Source organism: Phoenix dactylifera, unplaced genomic scaffold, assembly GCF_009389715.1.
Source record: "Phoenix dactylifera cultivar Barhee BC4 unplaced genomic scaffold, palm_55x_up_171113_PBpolish2nd_filt_p 001257F, whole genome shotgun sequence".
NCBI classification, from domain to species: Eukaryota; Viridiplantae; Streptophyta; class Magnoliopsida; order Arecales; family Arecaceae; genus Phoenix; species Phoenix dactylifera.
Window position 1 is genome coordinate 75,848 of NW_024068591.1, and position 9,187 is coordinate 85,034.

Here is a 9,187-nt window from a genome sequence, read left to right on the forward strand (position 1 = left end):
GAATCCATGATCATCACCTATTTAAAATTCAGCTTTTATTTATTGCTGCGATTATAACTGCCTGCAATGTGCCATTTGCATGTGATACGAATGTGAGCGGGGTAGATAGATTTACATATGATGCAAATCAGTTAAGCAATCCCAATGAGACCACAAACCTCCTCAATCTAGTCGAGGGTGAACGATTCATTGAGTTAGCCATTTTAGATTAATTAATCGAATTGGTGTCTAGGAAAGCATTAAAGGTGGTTACTTAATTAGGACCTTCCTCTTCGAGTAAGGGGAGCCTTCCACCTGCTTACCTGGCCAATTGATCGATTACCTTTCATGGAGAACTCAAAGATGGAATCATCAAGACTAAGATTACCCAAAATTTTAAGTCTAGCGGTCTTCCACCGTAGTAAAGCTGCCAACGTCTTTCTGGTGTTGACTCATCTTGGCTGGTCACAGTAGTCAGTTGCACCGGGGGTGGGACCTCTCTAATGGCATGAGATGTCGCGGGGTAAAGATGGGGTTGGACCCAATAACTGTCAGGTGAGGGACCTAATGACGACTTTGCTTTTGCGGGTATATGGTGGGTCTGACTTAACTAAGGAATGAGGCCAATAACTATCAGGTGAGGCTTCATGACTTAGAGACCAGGTATCGCTGCGATTTGTTTGAGAAGTATTGTACAAGAGTTGTACACTCATTGGTTTATGTATCGCCAATAACTGACAGGTGAGGTGGCATATAGACCAATGGGACCGCATCACCCCACTTGAAACCCTAGTCGCGAAAAAGGTTTCCGTTCTCCACCCAGGGAGTGTGAGAGTTTTGTAGAAATAGTGGGAGCCATATTTGTTTTAAAAGTTCTTAAAACAAATTATATCAAGTACAAAAATTTTAACTCGAATCTTTACTCTCTGCAGATCACAATGTCAGCTTCAAATTTCTTTGATCCGTATTCTTGAGACCAACCGACTAACCGGTACAAATTACAAAGATTGGCTTAGGAACCTCAAAATCGTTCTAAATTGTGAGAAACTAGGCTACATACTCGAAAGAATATCTTCAGACTACCAGCACGTCCTACTGATGATCAGCGTGAGACGCATCAAAAGTGAACGGATGATGACGTTAGAGTCAAGTGCTACATCATGGCATCCATGTCCAATGAACTTCAATGCCAGCATAAAAATATGAAGACTGGTAGGGAAGTATTAGCACACCTACAAGACTTGTACGGTGAGCAGAGTCGCACAACTCGTTTTGAAGTGTCCAAGAGACTCTTCAAAGCAAAAAATGCGAGAGAGGCAATCTGTCCATGATCACGGTCTGACTATGATCAAGGATCTAAAGGAGCTTGAGAAGCTCGGTATGAACATGCACAAGGAATTGCAAGTAGATCTGATCCTGCAGTTCCTTTTTCGATTCATTTGGACAGTTTATAGTAAACTACCACATGAATAAGATTGAATGCACTAAGATTGAACTATTAAATATGTTGGTAACAGCTGAGGGGGCCTTGAAAGGTTTAAGGGCAATGTCCTTGCTGCTGAGTTGACTTCTGGTTCCAAGAAAAAGTCTACTTGGAAGAAAAAGAAGCCAGCGAAGAAGCAGAAGAAAGACAAGAAGCCAAAGAAGGAAGTTCAAAAGAAAAAGGCTAATGACAAAGAAAAATGTTTCCACTGCAATGTCGACGACTACTGGAAGAGGAACTGCCCTTCGTATCTCGAGAGCCTGAAGAACAAGAAGGTAGACACACCTTCAGAAGGTATGTCAGACTTGCTCGTAATTGAAACTAATCTTATGGTTCTTCTACTTTTATTTGGGTTATAGATTCTGATTCTAGTGCTCATTTGTACACTGCTATGCAGGGTCTAAAGAAAAGTAGAAGGCTGGCAAAAGGTGCGGTAACCTTCGGGTTGGCAACGGGGCAAAGTGCTGTTGTGGCTGTGGGCACCTATCCTCTGCAACTACTGTCTGGTTTTAGTTATTACTTAGAGACTGTTACTACTGTACCTGCTGCTAGCAGAAATTTGATTTTTGTTTTCGTGTCTAGCACAGGACGGTCATGTTTGTTAAATTTGACAAAGACTGCTGTTCTATTTATTTCAGAAATAAATTAGTTACACGTGATTTTATGATTGACAGTCTCTATAATTGTATATGGATGTATCTATAAATGTGTTTTGAGCAAGAAGTGAGTGCCAAAGGATTCAAGAGATCCAGGGATGAGATAAACCAGAAGTATTTGTGGCACCTCAGCTTGGCCAAATTGGAGAGGACTGAAATGAACAAAATGGAGAAAGATGGGCTTCTCGGCTCATTGACTTCCGAGTTATATCCAGTTTGTGAGTCCTGTCTTCAAGAAAAAATGGCTGATTGCCCTTTGTAGGACATGGGAAAAGGACCACTGAAATACTTATCCTGGTACACACTGACGTGTGTGGGCCCATTTGATGTGCTTGCCGGGGGTCGTTATTCATACTTCATTACCTTTACCGATGACTATTCACGATATGGGTATGTGTATCTTATAAGACACAAATCTGAGTCTTTTTGAAAAGTTCAAAGAGTTCAGAAATGAAGTAGAAAAACAAACTGGAAACCCTTTTAAGGCTCTTCGATCAGATCGAGGAGGAGAATACTTTAGTGAAAAATTTCGGAACTATCTCAAGAAGAATGGCATAGTCTCACAATGGACTCCTCTAGGTACACCTCAACTCAACGGAGTGTCAGAAAGGAGGAATCAGACTCTATTGGATATGGTCCGATCCATAATGAGCTTCACTGATTTACCTATATTTTTTGGGGAGATGCCTTACTTACCGCAATTTATCTACTGAATAGAGTCTCCTTTAAATCCGTTCCTACCACACTGTATGAGATATGGCATGGTAAGAAGCCGAGTCTTTGGTCATCTTAAGATTTGGGGATGTTCGGGCCCACGTCAAGCGACTACAGGCGGACAAGTTAGAGACTAAGACCATAAGTGCTCATTTTATCGGATATCCTAAAGAGTCATTAGGATATAATTTTTACGTCTCAGAGGATCACAATGTGTTTGTAAGCCGACATGTCATCTTCTTGAAAAATAGTTTATCCTTGATAGAGGCAGTGGGAGGAAAAATTGACCTTGAAGAGAAAGTCTCTGAAAGCAACGAGTCATGGATCTTATAGAATCCATTCATGCAGAGCCAGTACACGTTGTCCTCCTCCACCTCGCAGATATAGTAGGGATCTCCTATCCTTCTGATAGATACTTAGGTATGCTTGAAGAGGATACCAAAGAAATGTTCCTAATAAGAGATAGGGAACACATACAGGATCCCAAAACCTACGACGAGGCGATATCATATATCGATTCCGAGAAATGGCTGGAAGCTATGAAGTCAAAGTTAGACTCCATGCATTCCAACCAAGTCTGGACCTTAGTGGATCCACCAGAAGGAATTGTACCTATTGGATGCAAATGGATCTACAAAATGAAGATAGGTTCGGATGGAAAGGTAGAGACCTATAAGGCAAGACTAGTGGCAAAAAGGGTATAGTCAGCGTGAAAATATTGACTATCAGGAAACCTTTTCACCTGTAGCCATGCTGAAATCCATCCGAACATTGCTTGCTATTGCAGCATTTCATGATTATGAAATTTGGCAGATGGATGTGAAGACTGCTTTTCTGAATGGATATCTTGATGAAAATATCTATATGGATGCCTTTGGGGTTTTACTTCCAGTGATGGAGATTACAAAGTCTGTAAGCTGCAAAGGTCCATTTATGGACTAAAGCAAGCATCTCGGAGTTGGAACACTCGTTTCCAATGATGCAATCAAAACGTTTGATTTCATAAAAAATGAAGAGGAACCGTGTGTTTACAAGAAGGTTAGTGGGAGTGCTGTCGTGTTTCTCGTACTGTATGTAGACGACATTCTCCTGATAGGGAGATGATATTCCATGCTAACCTCGGTCAAGGTCTGGTTGTCAAAGAGTTCTCCATGAAAAGACCTTGGGGAAGCATCTCCTATATTTTGGGGGATTAAGGTCTATAGAGATAGATCTAAGAGGATGCTGGTCTATCACAGAAGATGTACATAGAGGAGGTGCTGAAGAGGTCAGCATGGAAAACTCCAAAAGGGGTCTTCTACCCTTAGGCCATGGGAATTTATCTCTCCAAAAAGATGTGCCCCAATACATCTGAAGAGACTCAAACGCATGAGCAAATTCCATATGCTTCGGCAATAGGGGAGCCTCATGTATGCCATCGCTGTGTACACGACCTGATATAGCCCTTGCTGTGAGTGTCACAAGCAGATATCAGTCGAATCCAGGTGAAGTGGACAGCTGTGAAGAATATTCTTAAGTACTTGAGAAGAACTAAAGATTTATTCTTGGTTTTTGGAGGATCATCAGAGTTAAAGTAGAAGGGTACACAGATTCAGACTTCATGACTGATGTCGATGATAGGAAGTCAACATCTGGATATGTGTTCTTGTGCAATGGTGGTACGGTGAATTGGAAGAGTTCTAAACAACCGATCATTGCTGATTCTACTATGGAAGCTGAATACATCGCCGCCTCTGAAGCTGCTAAGGAAGGCTTCTGGTTCAAGAAATTCATTGCAGAGTTGGATGTAATGACATCAGATGCCATAACACTCTACTGCGATAATAATGGCGCCATAGCTCTTGCTAAGGACCAAGGTCTCATCAGAAGTCCAAGCATATAGAGCGGCGCTTCCTCTCATACGCGACTATGTTGAGAAATATGTCGAGGTGCAGAGAGTAGACTCCGCGGACAACGTGGCAGACCCGTTCACTAAGCAGCTAAGTCAGCAAAAGACTGAAGCCCACCTTGAGAAGATGGGACTTAAGATATATGACTGATTGGCTTTAGTGTGGGAGATTGTTAGATGTATGCCCTAGAAGCCAATCTGGCTGACACATTATTAATTCTGGACATAATTTTGTACTTGACTATTTATTATTGAATAAATAAAAGGCATTTTTATTCATATTGTTTATGTGTCTATGAATCGTCCAAGAATTAATAAGATGATAATGCATATTCTCAAGAGTTGAGAATTTGAGCCATGTATCATTGGTGATTAATTTCTAAATGCTCCTGATCAATGGATCATCACGAGGACGGTGATCGATCCGGATCAGTGCACAGATCACTTTCCTGGATGGACGAGACTGAGTCCACAGTGTAGGGACACTGAAGTGATAGTGCAGGTGCTTGTTAGAGAACAAGGGTACTGAGCGTGACCAAGACAAGAAGTCACTTGGATGTCTATCCACTCGTCAGTGACTTGCTTGATGTTGCAGTAGTGTGACTGGTCCTTTGACCTGCGGTGCTTCGGCTACTCACAGTGAGGTTATTGTAGTTTGACTGCACCATACATGGTCTCTAGCCATATGGGTCCATGCAGTGTAGATTGGCTGCAGTAGTTCACTGTAGGAGTAGGTATGCACCTATAAGGAATCTATCAATCTTGATAGATAAGGAGAGTTCTATGTGATTTATAAGACTAAGTTCATAAGACCTCGGCCGGGCAGTAAAAGGAAAAGAGTTTTCCGCTTCCGAACTCAAGTCGAATAAATCTACACATATGACAGACTGTGAGGTTTGACGAGTTATCCATGACCTTAGTCTAGTCGGAACTTATGTATAGAGGGACTGTATTATACGATAACTGCACCTAGAGGTTCATTATTCTGTTCTACTGGGTTGCCACTATATACTTGTGAGACCCTGGAACTGGGCCTGGTCCACTTGACCGGCCCAGTCCCAAGTTTTGGCCTCACGTGCGGCGCACGTGAGGCAACGGGATGGAGGGATCCATCCCGAAGAAGAAGGAGCCCCTGTTTTAGGGCTCCTTCTCCTTCTCCTTCTTCTTCTCCTTCTCCTTTGAGTCCACCGAAGGAGACCGCCACACCCAAGGAAGAAAGGGGGAGGGTCTTCTTCGCGTTTCCGGAGAGAGAGGAAGAGGAGAGCCGAGAACACGGATGACCCTTTTTCCTTCATTGAAGCCGGAAAGGAAAGTCGTCGGACCTGCGTCGGGGCTGAGGTAAGGCCTTCTCCTCTTCCTCTCTTGGTGATTAGCCATGGTGTATGGGGGTTTTGAGCCGGCCGATCGCCGGATTTTGGCCCAAAACGGGATGTTCTGCTTCGGCTGTATGCTTTAGCCGTCGGCATGTTCGCTACCAGGGGTGGTCGGGCTTGCTCCGCCGCCTCCTGCCGTCGTCGGGGCCGGCCACCATGGTTGCCCCGGAGTCTGACCGAGAGGGAAGAAGAAGAAGAAGGGGGGGTCACGGGACCCCCTGTTTCACCGAAGGAGAAGAGGGGGAGTCGGGAGAGAAAAGAAGAAAGGAGAGAAAAAAAAAAGAAGGAAAAAGAAAAAGAAAAGAAGAAAAAGAAAAAAAATGAATAAGAGAGGGGGGTGGTTTACGGGTATGAACCCGCACTCGGGGTGCTAGGCACTCCTACAGGGCCACCCATGGGAGGATATTAAAAATTTAAGTCTTTGTATATATATATTGTGATGAATTTTAAAAGAAGAAAATGGTTTTTGAATATTAGGTTCTGCGAGGGATTTGCGGAATTAATTAGATTTATTGTGGATCGCGTTCGCAAGGTAAGTGATGTAACCTCTTTTCTAGATTTATCAGCAAACTATAAGTATGTTTTACGAATCGAATTATTCGTGATTTTGAATTTGATGTATGGATTATATGTATATTTTTAGAATATTGTATGACTCTGATTGAACGTATTTGCTTCTGATTTGAATTGTGTTTAATTGCTCTGACATTGTACTTTTCGGCTTGGAACACTGAACATAATGTAAAAAAAAAGATAAAGACGTGAAATAGATTCAGACTTGCAGTCGGCATAGTTTCTAGCTGTTGAGTTGAATCTGATAAATTGAAATAACATAAGATATGAACAATATTTGGTTTTGACACTGCATGTTTTCATGACTGAATTATAAAATAGAGAAACTAATTGAACTTCGACCTGGCTATGTTGAGGACCCCGCCAATGGGGGCAGATACGTTGGCAATTGATTGTCCTGAAGGACTCACCGCAAGAAGAATAGTCGGTGTTGATGACCCTGCCACAGGGAACATGTGGTCATAGTTCAGGATTGACAAGAAGAATTGAATATGTGAAAGAATCTCGAAACCGTGAAAAGAATCTTATGAATTTAAGACATATTTGACTTGTACTTTGGAACTGCATTTATATTTATTTTTCATATATTACTGCTTGATTTATCTAGTTAGAGTGTTCATTACTTACTAGGCTGTCTACCTCATTATACCATCTCTTGTTGTTTTACAGATTCCGAGAACTAGACTATTGGGGATTCAAAATGGGAGGGCGACTAGAAGAATTATGGCCCAAATTATCTTAGATTAGGGTTATTTAAGTTGAATTGATTATTATGGACATTTATCATGATTATTGGACTTTGCAAGGTTTTGTCATTTTAAGAATTAGGTTCTGCATGTTGGCCAATTATTGTTTCGCTGCGTATTTAGAACTGTGAGACATTATGACTTGAATCAGTCAATGGAATAAGATTGCATTTATTCAGTTAAATCAATTCAGATTTATAAAATTGAGATGTTTGGTGAAGATGCCTTACATGCTCGTGGGGAGAGTTTCCTACGGGTGTGTGCGGTTGGTGCGACCCCCCGGTTCGCAAATCTCGGGTCGGGGGCGTGACAATACTGCTAGGTGTCACTTGTGGATGTTGGAACTCACGAGCATTTACCTGATGATCGTTAAACCCTGATGAGTAGAACTGAAAGTGTTTCAGTCCACTGAAAGGTGTTTCAGTGATATTGAGATGGAGATCTCAATATGTCTCATTACTAGTCAGATTAGAACCTATGAGGTTACACACATTAAAGATTCTGATTATTAGGATTGTCGAATTGTGATTTGGAATCACAATGTCAATTGTCAATAAGATTGATGTTCGAAATAACCCACTAAGAGTTAGTGATTTAAATGGAAGAATTAAATAATTATAATTAGATTATAATTAAGTTTTTTATTGCTGATTAATTGAGTCAAATTATGTTGGGTCTGACCCAACATAATTTGACTCAAATTCTAGTCAAGAGTTGGCTAGATCGAGTCCCAAAAATTCTGCCTAATTCAGTCTTTTTCCCTGAATAGAGCCTCCCTCTTGATGCCTTATTTTGAGGAGTCAAAATAGGCAAGAGGGGCAGCAAGAGGGCAAGGAGGGGCGTGGCCCCCTCTCCTTCTTTGCTATGAGCCGACACCAAGAATCAAGGGGCCGGCCAATATAGGAAGGGCGCCAGGAAACCTAGTGGGACTAGGACTCCTGGTGCCTAGGGTTTTGAGCCCTATATATGAAGCCCCATGCCCCAAGCCTTTAAGAGAGTTCTTTTTCCAGGCATGGGGTAGCAAGGAGGTATTTTTGGGGATTTTAATCAGCAAGAAAAAAGGAGAGAAGGGAATCAAAAACAGTGAAAGCGTTTCTTCTTCCCTTGAAGGCTGTACAAGGTGGGATCCTTGTGATTTCTTCTTCTTCTTCTTCGATATCCAATGGAGGCTTTTGCAAGGAGCTAGCACCCGGTGAAGCCCCATCTCTGATCTTCAGCAACCTCGTGTGGATACTTGTAGAGGCCAGACGTTTTGCGGCTACAAGAACCAAACCACGATCATCAGTTGCGGTGTTCTTCTACCCGCACAAAGGTGAAGATGAGAGCTTTATTTGAATTTTTAGATTTCTGATTTGCTGGTAGTTTAACAATTCATAATTAATTATTAGATCTTAGTTTAGTCCCCATCTGAATTCAAAAAGGTTATGAATCGTTCTGATTCAGAAAACTTTTGAAATCCACTCGATCCTGTTCCGGCGTATGCGATGCACCGAGCCCGGTATGCGGATTCCGCCGCGATCGTCGCGCCGCTGCGGGGCAATCCAAGAGTCGTGGCATCAGAGGCAGTGCCGTCGACTGCTCAAACGGCAACAGTGGCGACACCGAGATTTGGAATGTCGGATAGCCTCCAAGACCTCCACGAGGTGGCCATCCATCATCGTTTCCAATCTCCGGAGATCATCCTGCAAGGTACTCATCTCTGCTTCCAACCGCTCAATCCTCTTCTTGTTCGACATAGCCTGGCTCTGATACCAGTGATAGGTCCCAGCCTATGA

At 42.4% G+C, this 9,187-nt stretch overlaps 1 long non-coding RNA gene across 1 annotated transcript; it reads left to right on the plus strand.

The window, feature by feature from the left end:
* The first annotated feature begins 6,586 nt into the window (after nucleotides 1–6,586).
* On the plus strand, nucleotides 6,587–7,487 carry LOC120108286. Its single transcript, XR_005509700.1, has 2 exons — nucleotides 6,587–6,625; nucleotides 7,336–7,487. It is a non-coding gene; the product is annotated as an uncharacterized LOC120108286 (long non-coding RNA).
* Nucleotides 7,488–9,187: the final 1,700 nt, after the last annotated feature.